This window comes from Delphinus delphis, chromosome 7 (genome assembly GCF_949987515.2).
Source record: "Delphinus delphis chromosome 7, mDelDel1.2, whole genome shotgun sequence".
Classification (NCBI taxonomy): Eukaryota; Metazoa; Chordata; class Mammalia; order Artiodactyla; family Delphinidae; genus Delphinus; species Delphinus delphis.
Genome location: NC_082689.1, coordinates 81,149,051 through 81,176,632, shown reverse-complemented (window position 1 = coordinate 81,176,632; position 27,582 = coordinate 81,149,051). Strand labels below are relative to the sequence as shown.

Here is a 27,582-nt window from a genome sequence, read left to right as displayed (position 1 = left end):
TCAGAGAGTTCTCAGTGAGTTTCTTTGAAATGGACTCATACCCTTCAGTTTTGGGCTTTCCTCTTGTTTGCAATCCTGGGAAAGCAGGTGTTGTTAACCATGGGTGCTTTCCCTGGGACAATGTAAGTTCTGACTTGTTGGAAAGCCAAAGCAAAATATTATCTATAAACCCTGAGCTGGCCTTCGGGTGGAAAGTGGCCTCAGGCTGTAGGAGCTTAGATTAGTTCTGGGCAGTGGATGGGCAGGGAAGGCAGGAGCCAGGACAGAGACCAAATTCCAAGCCTGAGTTATCTTTGTGGAGATTATAGGCTGAAGATGTGAAGAAATATGGCTAGAACTTTTCTTTTTGTCCATAGCAATGGTCTTTTAAAGCAAGAGTATTTTCTTTTAAAATTTATACAGAGTAAAGTCACTTTTTTTGGTATATAGTTCTATTGTAGGGGTGTGAAAAATACAGAGTTGTGTAGCTATGCTGTATTAGTTTCCTGTTGCTGCTGTAACAAATTACAACAAATTTAAAGGCTTAAAATGATACAAGTTTATTATCACACAGCTTCCATAGGTCATGTGGACAAAGGATGTCGCCTGCCATTGATGGTGCACCCTGAGGGGAATTCAGGACATAGAAAAACAGAATACTGACCCTAGATAGTTAAGATGCATATCGAAGGAATGTTTTCCTTAGCCCAGTCTCTTTCATCTTCCCATACATAGAAACGCACTAAAATCATTAACTTGAGATGTCTGTTTGTTGTGATTAGCAGTAATGTTTTGATGTTCCACTACATAGTTTTGTTTTGTTTTGTTTTTTTCCCCTGCAAAAACTCCTGCATATCCCACTCCTCCTTTACCTCTTTGGAACAGTCCCTCAGAGCTATCTGAGAGGCTGCCATCCCGGGCTATAGTCCTCAGTAAATGTCCTAAATAAAACATATTTCTCAGCTTTTAGGTTGTGCTTTTTTTTTTCAGTCAACAATCAGAAGTCCATCAAGTCAGCTGGTTTCTCTGTTTAGAGCCTCACAAGGTCAAGAGCAAGGTGTTGGCAGGGCCATGTTCTTTTCTGGAGGGTCTGGGAGAAAATTCATTTCTTTGCTCATTCAGGTTGTTGGCAGAATTCAGTTCCTTGTGGTTGTAGGACTGAGGTCCCCATCCCCTTGCTGGCTGTCAGCCTGGGCTGTTCTTAGCTTCTAGAGGCCACTCGCAGGTCCTGGCCACATGGCCCCCTTCCTCTACCTTAGGAGCCAGCAGTGGGTTGATTCCCTCTCATACTTCAAATTTCTCCTGCCTCTTCTTCCATGGCTTGTCTCTCTCACTGACTCCTCTGCCTCCCTCTTTCACTTTTTCAGGGCCCACTTGGTTACAGTGAGCCCAGTCAGATAATCGGGGATAATCTCCCTGATATAAGGGCAGCTGATTAGCAATCTTAATTCCATCTGCAAAGTTCCTTTTATCCTGTAACTTTCACATATTCACAGCTTCCAGGGATTAGTGTGGACATCTTTTGAGCCATTATTCTGCCTCCACATACCATACTCAAGATACAAAGCAAAAAAAAAAGATACAAAGAAATTTCATCACTCCAAAAAAGAAAAAAGTCCTCATGCCCCGCCCCACCCGTAATCAAACCTTCTCCCCTCTCTTAACCCCTGGCAACAATTTATCTGTTCTTCCTTTGTATAATTTTTGCCTTTTCCAAATTGTATATATAAAAATGGAATCATAGGGCTTCCCTGGTGGCGCAGTGGTTGGGAGTCCGCCTGCCGATGCAGGGGACACGGGTTCGTGCCCTGGTCCAGGAAGATCCCACATGCCGCGGAGCGGCTGGGCCCGTGAGCCATGGCCGCTGAGCCTGCGCGTCCCTGTGCTCCGCAACGGGAGAGGCCACAACAGTGAGAGGCCCGCGTACCGCAAAAAAAAAAAAAAAAAAGGAATCATAAATTTAAGTATCTTTTTGAGCTTGGGTCCTTTGAGGTTTAGGTGGTTGTTGGTGCATGTATCAATAGTTCATTCCTTTTTATTGCTTAGTGGTATTCCTTTATACAAGTTTGTCACAGTTTGTTTATCCATTCACCTGTTGAAGGACATTTGTGTTGTTTCCAATCTGGCATGATTCTGAAAAAAGCTGTTATGAAGCTTTGAATATAGGTTCTAGTGTGAGTATAAATTTTTTATTTCTCTTGGGTAAACACCCAGGAGTGGGATTACTACAATAAATCATATTGTAACTATATGTTTAACTCTAAGAAATTGCCAGTTTTCCAAAGTGGTTGTACCATTTTGTGTTCCCACCTAAAAGCGGTAACATTTTAAGCCAGACTTTTAAAGAATGTATTCAGTCACTGTGTCTAGTGAATACGAACAGTAGTGTTTAGTAGTGTCAAGATATACCAGCCCTTCACTCTCTTGTGCCCTAACTTCAGAGATGTTTACATGAGATGTCACATGTTTAGATGACTTAGTGGTTTCCTGTAAACCGACCCTCTGAAACCCTGGAATGAGTGAACACAGGAGAGTAGCTATAACCTGGCATGTGTCACTGGAGGCCACTCATGTTGGTGGTGAGCACACAGTCGATGCTATGTAAATGACTGGGAGGTTGGTAGAGGCAGCGGGGAGAGTCAGACAGAACCGAGTGTGGATTCACTAGCTCTCTGTGGAGCATTTTTCAAGTTGCTTAGCTTTCCTGGGCCTCAGTTTGGTCATAGTTAAGGTGGAGATAATCACTTATCTCACAGGGTCGTTGGGATGAAATGAAGTGGTCAAAACAGGGTCTAGCACAGAGAAAATGCTCAATAAATGCTAATTATCTCCCACATTTCCTATTCCCCTTTTAATTTTCCTCATTTTCAGAATTAGCCTTGCCCCCCAAAATTACTGCCCTTAACTCTGGCTAGCCCCTGAAAGCCCTTCTTGCATCCCCATTTCCTAGGAACTGGTTCACCCCATTCTCCTGCTTGGAATAGCCACTCTTTTCCTCTTACCTGTGGAATTCCTAACCATTGGAAGGCAGAGCTCAGGTTCCATTTACTCATAGACTATATCAGCTGTTCCTATTATCTGCAATGATCACACATAGGTGTGTGCACACGCATGCGTGTGTATATCCTCCTCATGTAAATTGCAAGCTTCTGAGAAGCAGGAGCTGTTTTTTTTTACGTCTTTGTCCCCTTTTCTGTCATTTTCTTGTTGCTTAGTAAGTGTATCTTGATTGACAGTTCTGTCTTCCCCTTTTCCCTGCCTGGAATCAAGTCTCCCTAAATGCCAATTTCTGCATTTCCTTAAATAACTTGGGCATCACTGGGGATTTCCCTCTGCCTCCACCTGTGCTCGTCTGGCCTAACGCCCCTGTTTAATGACAGTGTTTTGCATCCTTGGCTTTTCTCCTCCCTTCAGAATAGGAAACCTCCCCCACCTTTGGGTTCTCTTTAGTACCGGCCTCAGGTTTCTCACCGGTGTCTACTTGTTACACAAGCAAAAACAAAACTACATCCTCCCTAATGGTTTCTCTTGAGTTAAAAAAAAAAAAAAAAAAAGCTCCCTGACAGATCCAATTTCACTTGATTTCTCTCAGGTTTTCCATAGAGTCCTATTTTTGTGGCTGAGAAAGCTCCTCCCTTAACCCATTTCCTGCACATCAACCAAGTTCCTTTTAGTAGGAAGAGAGATGTTGAGTTTGTGGTTATTTGCACATATTGCAGAGCTTGCGAGAAAATAGAGTTTTAGATTCATCTTACTGTCCCCAGCACCAAATTTGGACGTGAGGCAGACAGCCCAGGACCATCATTTCCCAGCTCTGCGACTTCTTAGCTTTAAGAACTTGGACAAATTGCTACACCATGCTGTTTCAGTTTCCCGGCCTGTGAAATGGGGATAATAACACTCTCCACCTTGTGACAGTTACGTGAGCTAATGTGTGTAGATTGCCAAGTACGGTGCCTGGTTCAGAAAATGTACACTGTTGTAAGACCCACAATGGTTATTTCTCTGCACACCTGTCAGGCTGACTAATCTGGGGAAAGCCTTAGACCCTTCACAGGTGCCCTGGTACCTTCAGGTTGTGTTAAAGAAAAAATTATTCTCACACTTGTAAAGATAGTAAGGAAGACTATTGTAGTAGGGGGTCTATAGTACTGCAATAGGGAAGAGAAATCAGGCTCAAGTACAAGTGGAGCAGGTTGGTGGGGGGATAGGTGGATGGACAGTCACTAAGAGGGGACATGAAAGGTAAGGGGGATTCTTGCTGAACTGACCTAATAGGATTCTTGCTGCAGGCAGGCCAGATATCAACGTTTTAAGATACACGTATTGCAGTATCGAGGGTGATTAGATATTGACGGTGGCGGGGATTCTCTCTAAACTGCCTTAGCAGGAGCCGTGCTCAAATTGGACTCTGCAGGGACAGACATGGAAGTCCAAGGTCAAGGCCCAGTTGAGAAGAGGGCTCAGCGGAGCCTGACTAAAGTTCGATCAAGGAGAGAGTCTTGGGACTTCCCTGGTGGTCCAGCGGTTAAGACTCCACGCTTCCACTGCAGGGTTCAGTCCCTGGTTGGGGAACTAAGATCCTGCATGCCACGTGGCACGGCCAAAAAAAAGGGGAGAGAGTCTTGTTCATTTGGAACCCAGATGCTTCAGTGGGGGCATTCGAGACCTCCATCCCCCAGCCCTACCTACCTTCCTAACCTCACCCCCGACCCCATGTTACATCTGGGCTTCTGTTCCCCTAAAATATTAGGCTTCTCAATGTCTGCCCTTCGCCGCCACAGCTGCCCACATCCCACATGCCTGGGATGACCGTCCTCAAAGTGTACCTGCATGGCAACATCCACTCGCCTTTAGAATCTCATCCCATGGTGCGTTTTCTGAACACTTTTGTGACCAGCTCCTCTCCCCCTCCCCCCCGCCACCCTGGCCAGGTTAGATGCTTCTTCCCTGCACCCCTCGTACCACACAGGACTCCTGTCAGACCTCCCCCACTACTGCATTTCATTTATTTGGGTATAAGTGTCCTTTCCCCCAATTAGACTAAACCCCTTGGAGGGCAGGAAGTGTGTGCCATTCGTTTCCATCTGCAAGTCCTGGACTAGTAGCTGGAATAGAGTCGTTGCTCGGTACAAGATGTCATTTGAAAGAAGTGAAAGAATGCCGACCCTCCTGGGCTGTCAGATGTCCAAGCCTGGGGTTCTTTGCTTGGATTTTTACCTTTGACCTCTGTCTAGCTCTGGTAACTTCTTTCCTGCCTTGGATATCTTCATGGTTTTATTGTTGTTGTCTTAAAAGAAACAGCTTTTTCAGGCGTCCTGATATATGCTCACTGAAAAGACCTCAGACCGTGCAGAAAAACATGAAGGAGAAGGTTAAAATCACTGTTAATTTTATGAACCAGAAAGCATCATTGTTAACATCTTATTGTTTATTCCAGCTCTTTTCTATTCTATAGGAAACATACTTTGTTTTAAAATGAAGATATGATTTTATAAAATTTGTTTTGAAACCCAGCATTTTACTTAACGGTATACCTCGGACATCAGCATTTTTAAAGGTTGTATGTAATTCCATATGTGTCTGATCAGTACTTTAACCATTTTCTACTGATGGACATTTGTTTTTCTTCTGTTTTATTTTTCAGTTATAAACAAAGGTGTGATAAACATCGGTGTATGCATCTCTTTGTGCTCTTGCCCAATTTTTTGTTAGAATATGTTCCTAGAATTGGGATTGCTGGGTAAAAGGATATAGATGATTTTAAGGTATCCACAGTTTTTGAGGAGGAGCAATTTAGAGATGGTGAATTGTCTTCTGTTTTATATCCTCACTTCTTTGCCCCATGGCAGACTCCACGGGGTTGGTGCCAGTTTGTCTCATAAGACATCCCTTCATACCTCAGCTAAATTAAATTCTTACCAAGAGCGTGTGCTTCGTCATGCACTGTTAACCGATAGATCCAGAACACGGCAGTGTCTTCAGATTTTTAATGTAAACCATAGGATTTTGTTGGCTGTCTCTTGTCAGTTTCAGTATCCTAAAGGATGTTGTTCCTTGGAGGTGATCAAAAGCGAAATCTGTCCCTTGAGACAGTGAGAGATAGAGGTCAAGATTGTAGTCTTAAAGAAAACTAGGATGGATGTGTCCTTTCTTCTTGGAGCTAACAGTGAATGGCCTGTGATATCTTCCAGGCAATGGTAAGATGAGAAGGGATATAATAGCCCTCCCAAAAAAGCCCTAGAAAGAGCTTTTTTTTTTTTTTTCTTTTCCTTTGATTACTAGGTACTCTTAAAAAAAACTTATATAAAATTTCAAGCATACACCAAAGTGGAAAGAATATCAAAATATACCCCCATGAATCTATCAACCAGTTTTAGCTATCATCAACAAATGGGCTAATCTTATTTTTTCTATACACTCCTAACCTTATCTCCCCAAATCACTCAATTATTTTAAAGTGAAATCTGATGTCTCACATTACTCTATCCCTAAACTTTAATAGATACCTCTACAAGATCAGGACTCTTAAAACCACAATAACATGATCACAGCTAACATGTGCACAATTCCTTAATGTCAAATACCCAGACAAATTCCTCCCATTGCCTTATAAGTTTCTTCTACAGTTGGTTTGCTCAGATCAGAATACTAGGTACTATTGATTACAAGTGTGGAGGAAAAGAAATGCTCATACGTACCAACCTTGAAACAAGAGGGAGGGAGGCTTTTGCTATAGAGTCATGTGGGGCAGTAGAAACACACACAGAGCAATCAGGGCTAATCGAGATGTCCAGCGCATCTCCCTTAACAGTAGTAATGTCCTAGTTATCCTTTTTAATAAACCAATGTCAGCATTGCAGAATCACCCACAAAAGCTATTTAAAGAGCAACATGCTTTATAGCTTCCCTCACTGCTGCATCTCCCCTTGCTTTAGTTGGCTTGCGTAAACGTCAGCAAAGCAGGACACGTCACTCATTTGTCTTCTAAGCCCAGTACCCACCCTTATAAAATCGGTACCAACTACGTTTAGAGCAGTTCTTTTAGGTGTGTCTTGGTGTGTTAGTATTTATTATCTTTTCAGTCAGTGCATACTCATCCTTGATGTGAATTGAATACTGGAAAAGAAATCCACAGAGCTGAAGGGAAAACATGCAGGTGAGCAGGTGAGAAGAGAATTCAGTGTAACACAATACTTTAAGGAAAAAGGTTTGTAGTTCTCTTTTTACGCATTTTCTCATAAAAAAAGAAACCTTGGAAGGGAGTTGAGGTTAGAGAAAAAGTGCAAATAAACACCAAATCCCACATGATCGATGCTTTAACTTCTTTGACTGCAGAGTATGGTCGTGAGAGCTGCTGATCAGTAATGTTATTTTAGGAGCATTTTGTTTGAAGAGCTTGGTCACACAATTCCGGGCTAGCAAATCTCCGGGACTCTTCCCAGGCTCTCTCACAGAGCCGTCTCCCCACTCCCAGGTCTCATTTGTTCTCAAGGGGAAACGAAGAACAGCCTGCTTCAGTTCTCTGAGGAGGTTATATCATAGTTTTTTACTGAATGAATGATCGGGTCCCTCACTCCACAGAGATTACTGATGTTCATCTGGGAACCTGGGTAGACAACGGCTCCGTCTGACATCAGGAACTTGGGGTAGCCTTGGGGGAACGGACTTCTGCTCCTCTTTCATGGCACCTCTTGCTCCATAGAGAGGAGCAAATGCCAATCTGATTGGTCAGTGTCCAAACCTCTATTGGTCCTGGTTACTGGTGGACAGGGTCCCTTGGGAGGCGGTCAGTTCCTTCCTCTATCTGGCCTCTGTGGTAAGCTGACCCCTGCTGGGTCTGGCTTCCTGGGCTGGCTCCCGGGGGCTGGCTGTTTTTCCATCTCAGCATCATATACTGCTGAGTGGATAAGTTCGTCTGGGCCCACAGATTCGGGCCCCTGTGGGCTGGTCTTAAGGTTCAGAACAGGCTGGGCTGTGGGACGGTGGGGTGGTGAGGTGAAGAAAACAGGAAGACCACACAAGCCTCCTTGCCCAAGCCTTGGCCAATTTTGATATTGGGATAATGGGTGCTAGTGCCCTACCCAGGTGGTGCTTGGACACCTGCTGTATCCCTGTTCCTGTGTAGAGCAAACTCGTCCGCCCAGGGGGAGAAGGCGGCTGACTGTTAGGGGAGGCTTCTGGCATTCCAGGGCCCCTGGTACTAATGTCATCACGATAGCATCGAAACCGTCTTCAAACTACTAATAGTTTGTTTATCTAATATTTGTGAAAGTAGACTTTAGAAGAGAAGTGTTTAGCTCTTCAGTAATAATTACTAAACAACACAACCCACTAATTATCTGCTCAAACAAGTGGGAAAAAACCCCCACCTGAAGTACTGTATCCTAGAGTAACGCTTGCTCATGTGTGTTGTTAAATTTTCCTTAATGAATATGCCTCTTGGAAAAGACTGGCTTGAGAATTTTTTTTTTTTGAAGTATAGTTGATTTACAGTGTTGTGTTAATCTCTGCTGTACAGCAAAGTGATTCAGTTATACATATATAGACATTCTCGTTTATATTCTTTTTCATTATGTTTTATCACAGGATATTGAATATAGTTCCCTGTGGAGGATGTATTTTAAACAATATTTTCTGATCTAGACATTTATCTAAACAAGTTTGTAAAGGGGAAAATATACACCTATCTAATACTTACTTCCTTCGTTCTATTAAAAACAAATATAAAGAGGTAGCAAATAGGTTAATGTAAAACTTTAAATGAGTTCTTTATTACTATGAAAAATGTTTCCCTCTATAAAGAGGTGTTTTTCTGCACTGTGGACTTTTTGGAGCTTCACTGTAATACTATGCTGTCCGAAATGGTAGCCACCAGCCTCATGTGACTATGAAGCACTTGCAGTGTGGTTGTCCAAATTGGGGTGTGTAGGAGATGTAAATGTAAACTGGCTTTCAAAGGCTCTGTACCAAAAAGAAAAAAGGAATGTAAAAATATTAATTTATTCATTAATTCTTTTGGTATTCATTTCATGTTGAAATGATAACATTTTGGATGTATCGGGTTAAATAACATTGATGAAATAAATTCCCCCCTTTTCTTTACACTTTTTAAAATGTGACTACTAGAAAATTTAAAGTTACATGTGTGGCTTGCATTTTTGTCTGACATTGTGTATATACATACATATATACATATATATATATATATACCTTTTTTCTCTTCTTATTCTTTGGTGGTGGCATGCGGCATGTGGGATCCTAGTTCCCTGAGGAGGGATCGAACCCCGCCCCCTGCATTGGAAGCGAGGAGTCTTAACCACTGGACCGCCAGGGAAGTCCTGGCATTATATTTCTATTGGCAATATATTTATATATGACAGTGCTGCTGTAACATTTAGATGCTAGCATTCTGATTGTTTTTGCATGTATTAATTTTGGTTCCAGTTTGGCATATTGAGGGCTTATTGTATGCTAAGGTCAGTGCTAGGCACTGTGGACTTCCTGTGATAAGTAAGACAAGATCCCTGCCATCAATAACCGTGTATGTAATTAACTCAATGGGCGGAAGCAAGTGAAAAAAAAGAAGTAGTGTGCTATGAGTGTCCGAAGAGAAGAGGAAGCACAACCTTGATGGAGTTAAAAAGAGAGAAAGCACATCCAGTGGTGTTCTGGGAAACCTCAGGCAGGGGGACCGTTTGATCCTTACCTCGAAGCTGGGGTAGGAATCTGCTCTGCAAATGTAAAATTTGCTTCTTTATCCTCAGTTACTTTGCAGTTCTGCATAGCCGCTTTAGAGATTTCTGTTTTAAATATGGTTGAGAAAAAGACCTGATAAGGGATGTGTGCTGTAGCTGGGCGTCACTCTCCTCTACCCCCGCCCCACCCCCACCCCCCAGCCCCGCCTCCGCCGCCAGGATTGTGCTCCACCCCGCATCCTGTAATTAAGTACCAGCCATTTGCAGCGGGTTTGTGATGCGGGTTTGTGATGCCTTTGCGTGGGTGACATTGAGAACACCAAAAGGTGACGGGGGCCTCGTCTTGGAAATGCCGTCCTGCCGCCAGGCTCCAGCCGCAGCCGCCCCGGGGGCGGCGGGCCTCGCCCTACCCTCCGCTGGCTGCTGGGTCGACCTCCCCAGCCGGCGGATTTTAATTTCCAGGCAAGGAGCGCCAGGGTGATGGCAAATTTGCTGCTTACCTTCTCTCCATTCTGTCGCTAATGCTGGGAATGATGAGACCTCTTGTCCTGAAAATACATTCCCCTTCAGCGCAGGCACCTTCTAATGAGGTCCCTCCCCGCAGCGGAACAAAAGCTCCCATTAGGAGGACGTCAGGGGGAGGCCGCGCTGCTGTGGGAAACCTAGGCAACGCCGCCTTTGTCGCTCACAGGTGCCTCTTCTTTGTCCTGGCATCTGGGGGAGAGGTCACCTTGCAGGTGAAGGCCACACAGCTTTTTGGAGAAGGAGCTGGAAACTTTTCCACCCCTACTTATGTCCCTGTGTGTGTGGGTTGGCACAGAATTGATTTTTCCTCCTTTGTAAATGGCAGAAAGGCTCATTCACATGATGGTAACATGAAAGAACAGCCACGGCAAAATCAGCCATAAACTTACCACCTTACATCATTCACGTTAATTCTTTTGTATCCTCCTTTCTCCTCTCTCGGTTGACACTTAACATCTTGGAAAATAAATGTATACCATAGATATACAATTCTGCCTTTTTTGAAAAAACCAAATCCTACTCCATAAATGATTTTCCATGTTGTATAATATCTTCATGGGTATAATTTTCACTGATGACTTAAGTGTGCTTTGGGCTGATAGATCACAGTTTGCTCGTTCAGCTCTCGTCCCCCCTTGCTGTGGGTGATGCTTTAGTGAGCATATGCATGCACGGAGCTGTTTTCTTTTGCTGAATTATTTCTAGACGATACGTTCTCCAGAAGTTGATTTACTGGACCCAATGCTGTGAATATTTAAATTGATCCTATTCAGTATTATCCTGTTGCTTTCTGTAGGGGTCTACCCATCCCTATGGCCTCTGGGGATATGTGAGTATCCCATCTGGCAGGGAATTAATTTTTAAGGCAAAGGAGATAATCATTTGAGAGGGTAATTTATAGAGCAGTGGTCTGGGATTCATGTGTCTTGGGTTTTGTTCCAGGCATTTCCTCTGATTTTATATGAATTTTAAACTAAAAGTATAACTATTCAGTGATCTGTTTTACTTTGGAATGTTGTTGACATCGGGCACTTCTGGGGTCAGGCTGGTGAATGGGGAGCCTCCTGGGCTTTCAAGACGAAGGAAGGACTTGGAAGTGTTGGTCCACCTCCCAACATTCATCAGAGGAGTTGCTCGGAGGTGGTGATCTACACTTATGTTTAACTCAAGGCCCTTCTCACATGCTCACAGATATAATTATTCATGCTGTGGCATTGGATGAACTTCAGACCTTCTCTAACCTAACAGCAGCTCACGTAGGGATACATCTTGCTGGATGACCTGGGGCACCTTGTAGGAGTCCATCCTTCCAGGAGGTATGGTGACATCATGCAAAACGCATGACTTCATGCTTTAGTGGTTCTATACATCCAGGCACCAGCATTGCTCTTTAGTTCTGGGGTAGCCCACCAACCAGGCTCATCGTCCTGTGGGCATCACTGGCAAACCCAGCGCTGGGACACAAGAACCCAGGTAAGGTAAACAAAAAGAAAAGCAAGATGAATAGGAACTCGGGCCAGCCTGAAAATGAGAGGAAAAGAGTGCTGTGGGCCCCCTTCCTGGGTGTCTCTATTCTCTGATCTTACTAGAGAAGACAGGACACATTTCTTTTCTTACAAAATTGACTTTGAATACAAAATATTGCTCTCTATTGAATAGGTTTAGTCACTTTTTTGGGGTGCCTTGATTATCGTGTCAAATACCACTTATTTAAGAAACTTATTTCATTTGTGAAATTTTTACCTATTACTCTGATGAAATTTTAGGTTTTATAAAAGTGATAAATTAAGGCATACTCATGGTATAAAGCTCAAAGAACACAGAAGGAGATAAAGAGAAAAGGAAGGATGAGGTAAGAATTTTTACAGGGGAGGAAAGGTATTCAATGTGATCACTGTGTGTTCAAGGACTGGAGGAAGCCTGCAAGCCACATTCAAGAGGCTTGAGGACAGAGGAGCAGCAAGGTGGTCAGATTAGAATAAACAGGAAGGAATGAGATGTAGAGAGTCTTGAAAGGGGGCTAGAGGAATTGAAACTTGGTTTGGTTGACAGGTAACTCTACTCTAGCCTGTAGCTGGCTCAGGAATACACCCACAAAACATTTCTCCTTAAATCATGTACCCCTTGGCCTCAAACAACCTTTTCAGGTTCCCACGAAGGCGGGTACTGTTGAAGTTTGCTCTTCACAGCTTTATGCCTGGTGGTACAATGCAAAACATGCGTGTTCTCATCTATCCCAGACGAAGTTCAACAGTTACGGTCCCTTGATCTGTCATCTAAAAGGATTAATATATCTTGTTTAACCCCAATAGTTAGGGGATGAAGGTTTTTTTTCATGTGTGGATCACCGCATTTCAAGGAATTGACACACAGCAAAGTATACATAACTGAAGCCACATTTAACATAATGTTTTTCTGATGATCTAGACATTTCCTGGAAGATTTTTGCATCATTGGTAAGAATGGTCTAATTTGGGATATTGTATATGTCAAAGGCTTCTCATTGTACAACCGTAGTTTCATGTCTGTTGATGTCTGTTGATATTGCTTATTTTAAGGGAAGAGATGATAGAAAACAACCCTCTAAAGTGGCTTAATTCTGGCAGAATTTCTTCAGCACTAAATTGCATTTCAGTAGCTGGCGCTTACTCTGGAAAGTGAGTGTGGGAGGTCAGAGAGAAAGTGCCTTCAACTTGAATGCTTGGGAGAACCATATTTAGAGAAAACTCCTGAATCTTTTAGAAGTTAAGAATAGCCTGTTTTTTTATTTCCTATTTGCCGCACCCCACCCCAAACACAACTCTAGTGTTCAGTATAAATATCAGTTGATAAGAGTGTCTCATTAGCAGAACTACAGACAATCTGTGTGTTACTGCTCTTCTCAGAGACCTTTATGAACCTGTTTGATGACCAGTAATTTTCTTCTTACACCAGTGAGGTTATACTCTTCCCTGCTTGCTTGCGAAATATTGTAATTCTAACAGAGTAGTGACAGCGTATCACAAAATCTGCTTGACTTAACAAACACGTAAATGCTTTACGTTTATTCAGCCATTTATTTTAATCCTCAGTACCACTCTATGAGGTAGCCACTATTGTCCTAACCCATCTCCTCATTTCCACAGATGAGAAATTTGGGACACAGGTTAAGTAACTTGCCTAAGGTCACACAAGAGTAAGTTGTGGATCTGGGATTCAAACCCAGGCACACTGGCCTCAGAGTCCTTGCTTTAAACTGTTTGCTATGTTGATTTTGCTATTTTGGTTCATACCAGGAATTGAGAATGTTTGGGTGCACAGCCTTTTCTAAATTCGAGTTTCTCTAGGTCACTAGTTCCTTGAGTTATTCCCTGATAAAAGGGTTTGATATCAATTAAATGTAGGAAGAGTTACCCACATTCTCTGCCTCTTGGAGATCCGAGCCCCCCAGCCCCCTCAAGCAGTCCTGCCATAAATCAGCACACTTAGCTTTGTTTAACTTGGTGTTTCTGAGCTGAGGCATAAGTTTGGGACCGCTGTAGGAGAAGGTAGCTGTAAACTAGGGCTACCCTTGAAAATGGAGGATTTTTTTTCTCTCTCTTTCTTGTCTTTGCATTGATATCAAATTATATATGATGGTCAGAATCAGCTTCTCTGTTATTGCTGTGATTTCCATCTGAAAGGCTGTTTAGGGCATTCCATAGAATACAATGCCACTGTTCTCAAGGGTGTGGTATATTTGTTAGGAAGCCTTGTAAGCTAGACTTCTGAATATTTCAGTCTGCTATTAATCTACATGGATCTGTCCACAGAGAAAAGAATTATGATGCTTTTCTTATAAAAACATGTGTTCACCCTTCTCTTCTGTGTCTTAAAAGTGGAGAGATTTGTGACTGCTTCTTGGGTTTCTAAGTCCATCTGTGTTCAACCATATTACTAAACTCTCTTTTAAAAATTGTCAGTAAATTTAAAAAGATATATCGTGAAGATAATTTTTTGTCATCTTCAAATAATGTCAGTTTTTTTCTTTCTTTCCCAAACATGTACTTTTAAGTTCTTTTTTCTTGTCTTACTGCATTGGATATGACCTCCTGGACAGTCTGAAATAAGAAACAATAAAAGCAGGACTCCTTGTCTCGGTCTTGATCTTAAAGCAATGTTTGATGTAGGTTTTTAGTAGATGTCCATAATCAAGGTAAGGAAGTACCACCTATTCCTAGTTTGTTTTGTTTTGTTTTTAGTCATGAACGGGTCTTGAGGACCTTGATTCCTTCTTACTTGGATTGTGATAGTCTTGGAAAACAATCCCCTGCTTGCTCTTCACTTTCTCTAGTCTCTTGAATATTGTTGCTAAAATCTTTCTGAAGTTCCATCCAGAATATGTCAATTCTCTGCTCAAAACATTTAAGGACTCTCCTTTGCTTACTAAAATAAATGTGAACTCCTCAACTTGTTCCTGCTATTCAGCAAAACCCTCCACAATATGTTCCCTTCAACCTTTCTCAAACCTAACCGTACGCTGTATGCCAAACTCAGTCTGGGCTTTCACTCTTTCAGGCCTTTGTTGATGAGGTTCCCATCTCGTGGAGTCCATTCCCATCCTTCTGTCCTCCTGAACTTCTTTCTCACACTAGAGACTCACGGGAGGTATTTCTCTTGTCCTTAGTCTCTCTCTTCTTGGAATTACCCCACTTAGATGCGAGCTCCTCTCCAGGTTAGGGTTTCTATGATTGATTTCCTTTCTTTCTTTTTTTTTAAAACAGTTTTATTGAGGTATGATTGATATACATTGTTTGACTTATTTTCATACTCTCAGCATATGATTCATAATGAGTGTGTAATACACAATGGGATGTATGAATGACTAACTGAAAAAGTATTTCTTGTGGTGTTAGTGCTCATTGTTATGATTATTTTTTGTTTCATTATGCCTCTCTTCATCAGTCCTACCTGAGGACTAAACATGCCCATATGTTTCTTTTGCGGAATTCACCATAATTGGGCCAAACTGAGAACAGGCATTCCTTAGGGTGCACGATCCATTCATCCCACCGGCAACCAACTCTGTCTAGTAAGAGAGAGAGACAGACAGACAGACGCACACACACACAATAATGGCAATGAGACTGATAAGTGATTGAATAGTACTCAAGGTTTATTGAGCATGAAACGCCTTTAAAGTTGGGGTAAATTTTGCAAAGTGGTTCCATTTTCCAAAGGAAAAAGTTGTTTTGTATTGAATATCCAAACTCCTTTACGTTCTATTCAGTTGGCAGAGCCAAAAAGGAAAGAAATTAGAGATTCATTAAGTACAGAAAATGATTTGCTTTCAAATGATTTCCTCTTCTTCTAAAACGTAGAAGCCACACACAAAACACTCTTCTCTTGACTTGCGACTTAACTAGTCTTACAAAATTATTTTAATACGAACTGAAAACTAGCATCATAAAGCAAGAAGCATCCAGGAAATTGTAAATTGAAGACATTAATATAAATGAGCCATACTTAAAGTTCTGTCGATAGTCCTCAGCTCTGAAAGGGAAATGTCTGTAATTTACCTAAATTGGCTTGAAAGAAAAAGAAATGAGACTTCCTTCCTTGGATGTCTGTTTCCTGGCATTTTCCTAATAACCAGCCTACAGAGGGATTGAATTATTATTATAATCCCATAGCTATTATTTTCATTTCAAAAGAGTATGGGTTAATTCTAGCTGAAGCTTACCTTTCAAGTAAGTGTGTGTGTACCATATTTAATAAGTCAATATGAGCCATATGGTCTGGGGATCAGAATTACTTGAGATCAACCAAGGCATTTTTCTTAAAGATGATCAGTTGTTCATCCTAGCATATTATTCGGGAAAATGGAAGCGGGGGAGGGAAGATTAAAGAAACTATGAAAGTAATTACAAGTGTTCAGTAGTTCCTTTTTACCTCTTTTAATTTTCTTGACTTTTTATTCCAAATATAAATATAATATAAATATTTCAAGACAATTGAAGAGATTCAGGGAAGTAAAATTTGTAAGGTAGAAATGCCCCCTATTCCCCCTCTCCAGAATAATTACTGTTAAATGATGGGTGTTATATTATTCCAACATCTTACTTTTATAAGTTCAATTGTAAAATATTTAATATGTATAAAAATAACAAAAATGAACTATGAGACATTCGAATAAAGTTAACACCCATGAGGTCACTGTGTACTTAATAGCATGTTACCAATGTGTGACTCTCCCTAGGTCCTAGCTGTTATCCCCTCATCCCAGAAGCAACCACTCTCCTGAATTTTGCTTTTATCACCTCCATAATATTCTTTATGGTTTTATGGCAAACACTTTTTAAAGCCCTAAATGATATATTATTTACCTTTGCTTGGCCTTCTATGTGTAAAATATTTACTACTGTGTATATTTTTCTGTGACTTGCTTTTTTCTCTTAACATTTATGTTTCAAGATAGCTACTTAAAGTCACCATGAATTCCGATGGTAGGAAAACATAGCCTGTTCAAATCCAGTTCAGTCTAGGTGATAATAGTCTGCTTGCACTGCCATCATATAATACCACAGTCTGGGTGGTTTAAACAACAGAAATTTATTTTATCACAGTCTGGAGGCTGGAAGTCCAAGATCAAGGTGCCAGCAGAGTTGGTTCTGGGGGGATCTATCTTCCTGGTGAAGGTGACACCTTCTCACTGTGTCCTCACATGGCCTCTTCCCTGTGTGTGTACGGAAAGAGAGAGATCTCTGTTGTCTCTCTTCTTCTTATATGGACACCAGTCCTATTGGATTAGGGTCCCACCCTTATGACCTCATTTAACCTTAATTACCTCCTTAAAGACCCTGGTCCAAACACAGTCATATTGGACATTAGTGCTTCAACATACGAATTTTGTGGGGAACAGTTTAGTTTAGTCTGTACAGGTGGTACACACTACGGCTCTGTGACACCCCGCAGGGGGTTCAGAGATGATAAAACTCAAGCATTTCCTCTAGAGGTTATAGCCCATGGGGGGTTTCCTGGCTTTTTCCTAATAAAACGGCTAAGGTTCCCCAGAGGAGAACTCTTGGGGAGCCCTCCCAGAGAGTGACTTATGTGAGCATGAAAACTGAGCTGAGCTGAGCCTCCAAACAAGAGAATAGAGGGGCCAAGTAAGAGGCATGCCAGCTTCCCCGATGGGATGCATGATTGCAGTTTGAACCCTGAGCATTGGAAGTGGCTTCCCTGAAAGCCAGATGCTGCTGTCATAATGGGGTCGATGACTGCGTAAGAAAAAGTCTTCTGCAGCAGTCAGACCAATTTTATAGACTTCTTCCCTTTGGGAGCATCATGATACTGATGACTCTCCTGTTTTAGTTGATGACAAAAGAGAATCCTGGACAAATGTTTTGGTAAGGGATTGAGAGTGCCTTGGAAGAGAGAATAAGGAGGTGATTCTCTTAGCATCATTTGTTATCTTGTCTTGCTGGAACTGTCTGGGAGTCTGGGTGCGTGTGTATGGCCAGGAGAAAAGACAATAGGAACTTGAGAAGCTAAAAACTAACAGCCATTTGGGACTGAGTTATTGTTAATTCTCATTCTATGAAAGGCTGGCCTATTCTAAAACTTTGTGATGACTAGAGCAGCGGTTTTCAAGTTTTTGATCAATAGACCGTGATCCATTTTACCAGGAAATCCAGAAATACATTTGATGTTACAGCTCAGCACACAGACACGAAAGCACACATCTGAAATAATAGTTTTATGAAACAATACTATTAGTATGTGTGCTGTACTCTGACCTTTTCTATTCTACTCTATCTCCTTTTATGTTTTTAGATGCTAGTTATGATCTGATAAATGAGATTCTGAACCAGCACATAGTAGACTAGTGTTTCCCTACTGAGGAGTTTTTTGTTTTTTTTTTTACGAGTTTACAGTCCCCAAATCAAATTCCTTATGTTACTTTGGAAAGGCTGGAGGACATCAAAATTTTACTCTTCACCATTTTCATGTCCTGATCAGCTCAACATTCCACCTGACAGGTGTTACAAAAGTATGTGATTATTTGTGCAACAGGTATTTTTCGAGCCCCAGCTCTGGGCCAGACACTATGTGAAGAACTGGTGAAATAAATTTTCCAGACTGGTGGCATGTTTGTTAAGAGTTATAGAACGCAATTTAAAATTGCTGTTTTTAACTTAGGTTAACTCTGTGATGTCCGACCTTGGTGCCCCGTAAGTCACCATAGGCCTGCTGTCCTGGTGCTCCAGGGAGAGGTGTGGCTAGTGGGGAAAGCCTGGGGTTTGGGTCAGTAGAGATGAACTGGGCCCTGGCTTTATTTCTCTGAGGGCATCATCTCAGGCAAATTGACCAATTTAACATGTCTGCAGTGAAATGGAGATGCTGAGAAACCTGGCGGATGTGAGTGAAGAAGAACTGATCTTGTAAGGAGTTTGCACAATGTACTGGCAGCACCCGCTCCCAGCACCTTCTGCATGTGGCCCATCGTGTGAAGTCCCGCCTCTTCCCTAGACCTCTCTTCTTACCAGACATCCTGTCCAGTCCACATAGGAATGGAGACCTTCAGGCATCTAGGCGGTGGAAAGTCCTAGACTGAGCAGCTCTTTCCATTCAGAAGCAGCCAAAGTTTGTCAGTTCCCGTGCAGCGAGTAGGCAGGCTCACCTTGAATGTCCCTATTTCTGCGGTGACTTCAGTGAGTGTCGTTAAGATCACCACCAAACCGTTTATTAGATGCACAAGGTCCCAGGACCCTGAAATAAGTATCTCCTGAGACAATTCCCATCCCATCTGAGGAAGGCAGAATAATGGCCCCCACAGGTGTCCATTTCCCAATCCCTGGAACCTAAATCTGTTATGTTATATGACAAGGGGGGGGAAAGGTTGCAGATGGAATTGAGGTTGCTAATCAGTTGACCTTAAGATAAGGAGGTTGTTCTGGATTTTCCCTGTGAGCCCAGTCTAACCACAAGGGTCCTTAAATGGGGAAGAAGGGTGCAGATGAGTCAGAACCAGACAGATGATGACATCTTGAGAAAGACAGGACTTGACTCAGCTGGTCATGGCTGCTTTGAAGATGGAAGGAGGGCATGAGCCAAGGAATGCGGGCGGCCTCTGAAACCTAGAAAAGACAAGAACACAGATTCTCCACCAGAGCCTCTAGGAAAGAGATGCAGCACTAAACTTCACGTTCGCCCAGTGAGGCCCACTGCAGACTTCTGACCCACAGAGCTGTTAAGATGATAAAGCTGTGTTGTTTTAAGCCACTAAATGTGTGGTAATTTGTTACAGCAGCAATAGGAAACTAATACACCATCCCATGATTATTTAATTTTTTACAAAGAAAACTTATGTATATTTGCCAGAAATGAATTAAGATGAGAAAAACAGTAATATTTGAAGGGCCCATTTTCATATTTACAACAAAATGTTCAATATTCAGAAGGAAATTTTATATGAAATGGAGATGTGTACAATCCTTGCTTCTAAAATAAAAGAATTGTTTCAGGTGCTTGCTGTACACAATATTAGTTAAATAGTATATTTTTCAGAATTCACAATTATTGACCTATATAATTCTTTTGGCAGAGAAGACTTTTTAATCTGTTTAAAAAAGATTAAGAAAAAAAAACATTCAGTGACAAAGCATGTATAGCTATAGCCTACTGTTTCCTTTTATTTATGTTAACTAGTTGATGCTTTTTTTTTTTTTTTTTTTTTTGCGGTACGCGGGCCTCTCACCGTTGTGGCCTCTCCCGCTGCGGAGCAGAGACTCCAGACGCGCAGGCTCAGCGGCCATGGCTCACGGGCCCAGCCGCTCCGCGGCATGTGGGATCTTCCCGTACCCGGGCACGAACCCGTGTTCCCTGCATCGGCAGGCGGACTCTCAACCACTGTGCCACCGGGGAAGCCCTAGTTGCTGCTTTTATTGTTAAAAACTCTTGGCAGTTTCAGCTTTTGGATAATAAAAAATGGAAACCAGCTGAAGTAAAGCAAATTAAAAGGGATTTCTTTTATTCTCTTAAATGAGAACATCCTAGACACGCTTGGGCTTTGCATTAAAAAAAAATGTATAATTAACACTCCACTTACCTACAGGCTCCTTAAAAGCTAGTTCAACAGATTTCCTCAGCCAGGTCTTGGAATTTCTTCTTCCTGAATTCCTTGAGGTTGGGTCTCCCCATCTCCCCTGTAGCCTCATGGACAGCTCCTGCTTTCATGGCTAAACGTAGGACTGTCCTGGGGCATTGAGGCAGCAGGATGACTTCAGATCCCATGGAGAACAAGTGGGCTCACAGCCACTTCATCCTGCCCTGCTTCAAGCTTTGCTCAAACCAATACAGAAACAATTAAGGATGGTAGCTGCCCTAGAATCTGGCTGCACGGTCAGCTTTATTGAACCATTTTTCTACTCTTCAGGTTCCTTGTTTGATTATTCCTTGGAAAGCTATTCTGCTGATTTTGTGGGTTTTCCCATTTGCCTTCTCTGCAGCTCAGTTTTCAGTATTCCCCAAAGATGTCTCTATGTTGACAATACCTTCTACTTCCCAGACCTCAAAGCAGATTGTTTTCCTGACAATTTATCTCCCCTCATTCTTAAACCCACATCATTGTGGACACTCTGTCCGATAACCTGCCTAGATTCTCCGTTTTCTATTTAAAGTTTACAGTCCAGTGATTTAGTGATGCAGGGAATGCCTTATCTGTGCATGTTCCATGCTCAGCCCAAGAAAAGCCTCTGATTTGTTTTCGACACCTTGGAAATCAACTCTGAAATGTCCGTCATTCTTTCCATCATCAGCAAAGCAGACAGCTGACACAGAGGCCCCTCCCTGTCCGCCTGCAGAATCCTGTGAGTGGCCCTTCCCCATCACAGGGCTGACACACCGTTGCCTCTTTACAAGGTTCCTGACTCCTCTCTGACAGTTACCTTAATTGTGAAGCGAAGTTTGCATTTAGCCATTTCCATAGCAACACTGGTCAGGGAATCGATATTTTTACTTTGTAATTACAACCTGCCTTGGGGAAAGGGTTTAACAAATATCTAGTTGGTGCTTTCTTAGTAGACACTGGAGAAGCATTGGTGACAAAGAATGGAGCTCGTGCTTACAGACCAGGGGGAGAAAAGATCATTTTAGAGGCTATGATGGTGCAGAGTTGGAGGGCAAGTACAGGTGTGGGAGCACAAGGAGGGCACCTGGTCTAGACTGGGGCAGGTGTGCGGGGCAGGGAGCTGTGTTAGAGGAGCCTTCACAGAGGGGTGAACTAGCTCATGACATTCATTTCTGGTCTCTAACAGGAACAGGATATCTTATGATCATTATGACACGCATAAAAAAGCATTGCATCATGGCAACAGAAATCAAAACTGGTGGTTTTGAGGTGGGGTTGACTAAAAAGGAACACAATGCAAATGTTCTATTATTTTGTTTTAGGTGATGATTACACAAGGGTACATGATTGTCAGAATCAATAGTGGAATACTTCAGATCTATGCATTTATTATATGTAAATTAAAAATAAAATTTATTGCAAGAAAGCTGTCTATGTACTAATATATGGAAAGATCTTCAATATATACTAAGTGAAAAAAGCAAGGTGGACCAGTACATTTTATGACACCTGGAGGGTATAAACATGGCCATAAATTAAAAAAAAAAATAAGCAAGGTGGAGACAGGTGTAGATCACACACCACCTTACCACCTTTTAGGGCATAAAGAGGGAAAACTAAGAATCCATGTTTGTCTGCTTCTGTATGAACAGAGAACTCAGGAAGCCAGGTGGGGAGCCGGTAGCAGTGGGTGGCCTGGGAGGTGGGGAGCAGCTGGCATCTGAGGGGATGGAGGGCAGGGTTGTGAGGGAGATTCTCACTGTATACCTTTTTTTATGCTTTTTGGTGTTGGAACCACGTAAACATTTTTCTTATTCGAAAAATTAAAAAGAAAGCACGTCGAAACGGAACTAAGGAGGTTTTAAACTGAGATATAAATGGTTTTATTTTTTTTGTCTTGAATTTAATTTATTTTTTTATACAGCAGGTTCTTATTAGTTATCCATTTTATACACATCAGTGTATACATGGCAATCCCAATTGCCCAAGTCATCCCACCCCACCCCCACCCCCTGCTGCTTTCCCCCCTTGGTGTCCATACGTTTGTTCTCTACATCTGTGTCTCTATTTCTGCCCTACAAACCGGTTCATCTGTACCATTTTTCTAAGTTTCACATATATGCGTTAATATACGAGATTTGTTTTTCTCTTTCTGACTTACTTCACTCTGTATGACAGTCTCTAGGTCCATCCACGTCTCTACAAATGACCCAATTTCATTCCTATTTATGGCTGAGTAATATTCCATTCTATATATGTACCACTTCTTCTTTATCCGTTTGTCTGTCGATGGGCATTTAGGTTGCTTCCATGACCTGGCTATTGTAAATAGTGCTACAATAAACATTGGGGCGCATGTGTCTTTTTTAATTACGGTTTTCTCTGGCTGTATGCCCAGTAGTGGGATTGCTGGGTCATATGGTAATTCTATTTTTAGTTTTTTAAGGAACCTCCATACTGTTCTCCATAGTGGCTGTATCAATTTACATTCCCACCAACAGTGCAAGAGAGTTTCCTTTTCTCCACATCCTCTCCAGCATTAGTTGTTTGTAGATTTTCTTTTTATTTCTTTTTTTTTTGCGGTACGCGGGCTTCTTGCTGCTGTGGCCTCTCCTGTTGCGGAACACAGGCTCCGGACCCGCAGGCTCAGCGGCCATGGCTCACGGGCCCAGCCGCTTCGTGACATGTGGGATCCTCCCAGACCAGGGCATGAACCTGTGTCCCCTGCATCGGCAGGCGAACTCTCAACCACTGCACCACCAGGGAAGCCCTGTAGATTTTCTGATGATGCCCATTCTAACTGGTGTGGGGTGATACCTCATTGTAGTTTTGATTTGCATTTCTCTAATAATTAGTGATGTTGAGCAGCTTTTCATGTGCTTCTTGGCCATCTGTATGTCTTCTTTGGAGAAATGTCTATTTAGGTCTTCTGCCCATTTTTCGATTAGGTTGTCTGTTTTTTTAATATTGAGCTGCTTATATATTTTGGAGATTAATCCTTTGTCCATTGATTCGTTTGCAAATATTTTCTCCCATTCTGAGGGTTGTCTTTTCGACTTGTTTGTAGTTTCCTTTGCTTTGCAAAAGCTTTTTAAGTTTCATTAGGTCCCATTTGTTTATTTTTGTTTTTACTTACATTACTCTAGGAGGTGGATCAAAAAAGACTTGCTGTGTTTTATGTCAGTGTTCTTCCTATGTTTTCCTCTAAGAGTTTTATAGTGCCTGGTCTTACATTTAGGTCTCTAATCAATTTTCAGTTTATTTTGTGTATGGTGTTAGGGAGTGTTCTAATGTCATGCTTTTTCATGTAGCTGTCCAATTTTCCCAGCACCACTTATTGAAAAGACTGTCTTTTATGCATTGTAGATCTTTGCCTCCTTTGTCATAGAGTAGTTGACCATAGTTGCGTGGGTTTATCTCTGGGCTTTCTATCCTGTTCCATTGATCTGTATTTCTGTTTTGTGCCAGTACTGTATTGTCTTGATTACTGTAGCTTTGTAGTATAGTCTGAAGTCAGGGAGTCTGATTCCTCCAGCTCCGGTTTTTTCCCTCAAGACTCCTTTGGCTATTGAGGGTCTTTTGTGTCTCCATACAAATTTTAAGATTTTTTTGTTCTAGTTCTGTAAAAAATGCCACTGGTAATTTGATAGGGATTGCATTGAATCTGTAGATTGCTTTGGGTAGTATAGTCATTTTCACAATATTGATTCTTCCAATCCAAGAATATGGTGTATCTCTCCATCTGTTTGTATCATGTTTAATTTCTTTCATCAGTGTCTTATAGTTTTCTGCATACAGGTCTTTTGTCTCCCTAGGTAGGTTTATTCCTAGATATTTTATTCTTTCTGTTGCAGTGGTAAATGGGAGTGTTTCCTTGATTTCGCTTTCAGATTTTTCATCATTAGTGTATAGGAATGCCAGAGATTTCTGTGCACTAATTTTGTATCCTGCAACTTTACCAAATTCATTGATTAGCTCTAGTAGTTCTCTGGTGGCATCTTTAGGTTTCTCTCTGTATAGTGTCATGTCATCTGCAAACAGCAACAGTTTTACTTCTTCTTTTCCAATTTGTATTCCTTTTAATTCTTTTTCTTCTCTGATTGCCATGGCTAGGACTTCCAAAACTGTGTTGAATAATAGTGGTGAAAGTGGACATCCTTGTCTTGTTCCTGATCTTAGAGGAAACGCTTACAGTTTTTCACCATTGAGAATGATGTTTGCTGTGAGTTTGTCGTATATGGCCTTTATTATGTTGAGGTAGGTTCCCTCTCTGCCCACTTTCTGGAGAGTTTTTATCATAAATGGGTGTTGAATTTTGTCAAAAGCTTTTTCTGCATCTATTGAGGTGATCATGTGGTTTTTGTTCTTCAATTTGTTAATATGGTGTATCACATTGATTGATTTGTGTATATTGAAGAATCCTGCATCCATGGGATAAATCCCACTTGATCATGGTTTATGTTCCTTTTCATGTGTTGTTGGATTCTCTTTGCTAGTATTTTGTTGGGGATTTTTGCATCTATGTTCATCAGTGATATTGGTCTGTAATTTTTTTTTTTTTTGGTAGTAGCTTTGTCTGGTTTTGGTTATCAGGGTGATGGTGGCCTCATAGAATGTGTTTCAGAGTGTTCCTTCCTCTGCAGTTTTTTGGAAGCATTTAAGAAGGATGGGTGTTAAATGTTGGATAGAATTCGCCTGTGAAGCCATCTGGTCCTGGAGTTTTGTTTGTTGGAAGATTTTAAATCACAGTTTCAATTTCCTTACTTGAGATTGGTCTGTTCATATTTTCTATTTCTTCCTGGTTCAGTCTTGGAAGGTTATACCTTTCTAAGAGTTTGTCCATTTCTTCCAGGTTGTCCATTTTATTGGCATAGAGTTGCTTGTAGTAGTCTCTTAGGATGCTTTGTATTTCTGTGGTGTGTGTTGTAACTTCTCCTTTTTCGTTTCTAATTTTATTGATTTGAGTCTTCTCCCTCTGTTTCTTGATGAGTCTGGCTAATGGTTTATCAATTTTGCTTATCTTTTCAAAGAACCAGCTTTTTGTTTTGTTGATCTTTGCTATTGTTTTCTTTGTTTCTATTTCATTTATTTCTGCTTTGATCTTTATGATTTCTTTCCTTCTGCTAACTTTGGGTCTTGTTTGTTCTTCTTTCTCTAGTTCCTTTAGGTGTAAGGTTAGTTTGTTTATTTGAGATTTTTCTTGTTTCTTGATGTAGGCTTGTATAGCTATAAACTTCCCTCTTAGAACTGCTTTTGCTGCATCCCATAGGTTTTGGATCATCGTGTTTTCATTGTCATTTGTCTCAGGTATTTTTTGATTTCCTCTTTGATTTCTTCAGTGATCTCTTGGTTATTTAGTAACGTATTGTTTAGCCTCCATGTGTTTGTGTTTTTTACGTTTCTTTCCCTGTAATTCATTTCTAATCTCTTAGCATTGGTGGTCTGAAAACATGGTTGATATGATTTCAATTTTCTTAAATTTTCTTAAATACTGAGGCTTGATTTGTGACCCAAGATATGATCTATCCTGGAGAATGTTCTGTCTGCACTTGAGAAGAAAGTGTAATCTGCTGTTTTTGGATGGAGTGTCCTAAAAATATCAATTAAATCTATCTGGTCTATTGTGTCATTTAAAGTTTGTGTTTCCTTAGTAATTTTCTGTTTGGATGATCTGTCCATTGGTGTAAATGAGGTGTTATTTAAAGTCCCCCACTATTATTATGTTACTGTCGATTTCCTCTTTTATAGCTGTTAGCAGTTGCCTTATGTATTGAGGTGCTCCTATGTTGGGTGCATATATATTTATAATTGTTATATCTTCTTCTTGGATTGATCCCTTGATCATTGTGAGGTGTCCTTCCTTGTCTCTTGTAACATTCTTTATTTTAAAGTCTATTTTATCTGATATGAGTATTGCTACTCCAGCTTTCTTTTGATTTCCATTTGCATGGAATATCTTTTTCCATCCCCTCACTTTCTGTCTGAATGTGGCCCTACGTCTGAAGTGGGTCTCTTGTAGACAGCATATATATGGGTCTTGTTTTTGTATGCATTCAGCAAGCCTGTGTCTTTTGGTTGGAGCATTTAATCCATTCACGTTTAAGGTAATTATCCATATGTATATTCCTATTACCATTTTCTTAATTGTTTTGGGTTTGTTTTTGCACGTCCTTTTCTTCTTCTGTGTTTCCCAGTTAGAGAAGTTCCTTTAGCATTTGTTGTGGAACTAGTTTGGTGGTGCTGAATTCTCTTACCTTTTGCTTGTCTGTAAAGCTTTTGATTTCTCCATCGAAGCTGAAGGAGATTCTTGCCTGGTAGAGTGATCTTGGCTGTAGGTTCTTCTCTTTCATCAGTTTAAATATGTCATGCCACTCCCTTCTGGGTTGCAGAGTTTCTGCTGAGAAATCAGCTGTTAAGTTTACGGGAGTTCCCTTGTATGTTATTTGTTATTTTTCCCTTGCTGCTTTCAATAATTTTTCTCTGTTCTTAATTTTTGCCAATTTGATTACTGTGTGTATCGGTGTGTTTCTCCTTGGGTTTATCCTGTATGGGACTTTCTGTGCTTTCTGGACTTGGGTGGCTATTTCCTTTCCCATGTTAGGCAAGTTTTTGACTATAATCTCTTCAAATATTTTTTTTGGGTCCTTCCTCTCTCTCTTTTTCTGGGACCCCTATAATGCAAATGTTGTTGTGTTTAATGTTATCCCAGAGGTCTCTTAGGCTGTCTTCATTTCTTTTCTTTCTTCTTTTTTTTTTTTTTGCGGTATGCGGGCCTGTCACTGTTGTGGCCTCTCCCGTTGCGGAGCACAGGCTCCGGACACGCAGGCTCAGTGGCCATGGCTCACTGGCCCAGCCGCTCTACCGCACGTGGGATCCTCCTGGACTGGGGCATGAACCCGTGTCCCCTGCATCGGCAGGCAGACTCTCAACCACTGCGCCACCAGGGAAGCCCTTCATTTCTTTTCATTCTTTTTTCTTAATCTGTTCCACAGCAGTGAATTCCACCATTCTGTCTCCCAGGTCACTTATCTGTTCTTCTGCCTCAGTTACTCTGCTATTGATTTCTTCTAGTGTATTTTTGATTTCAGTTTTTGTATTGTTCTTCTCTGTTAGTTTGTTCTTTAATTCTTCTAGGTCTCTGTTAAACATTTCTTGCCTCTTCTTGATCTTTGCCTCCATTTTTTTCTCAAGACCCTGCATCATCTTCACTGTCATTATTCTGAATTCTTTCTCTGGAAGGTTTCCTATCTCCATTTCATTTAGTTGTTTTTCTGGGGTTTTATCTTGTTC

The 27,582-nt window shown here is 41.4% G+C and overlaps 1 protein-coding gene across 2 annotated transcripts in view; it reads left to right on the top strand.

The window, feature by feature from the left end:
* KIF5C (kinesin family member 5C) overlaps positions 1 to 27,582 on the top strand; it is a 166,819-nt gene that overhangs the window by 4,806 nt on the left and 134,431 nt on the right. The window lies entirely within an intron of this gene.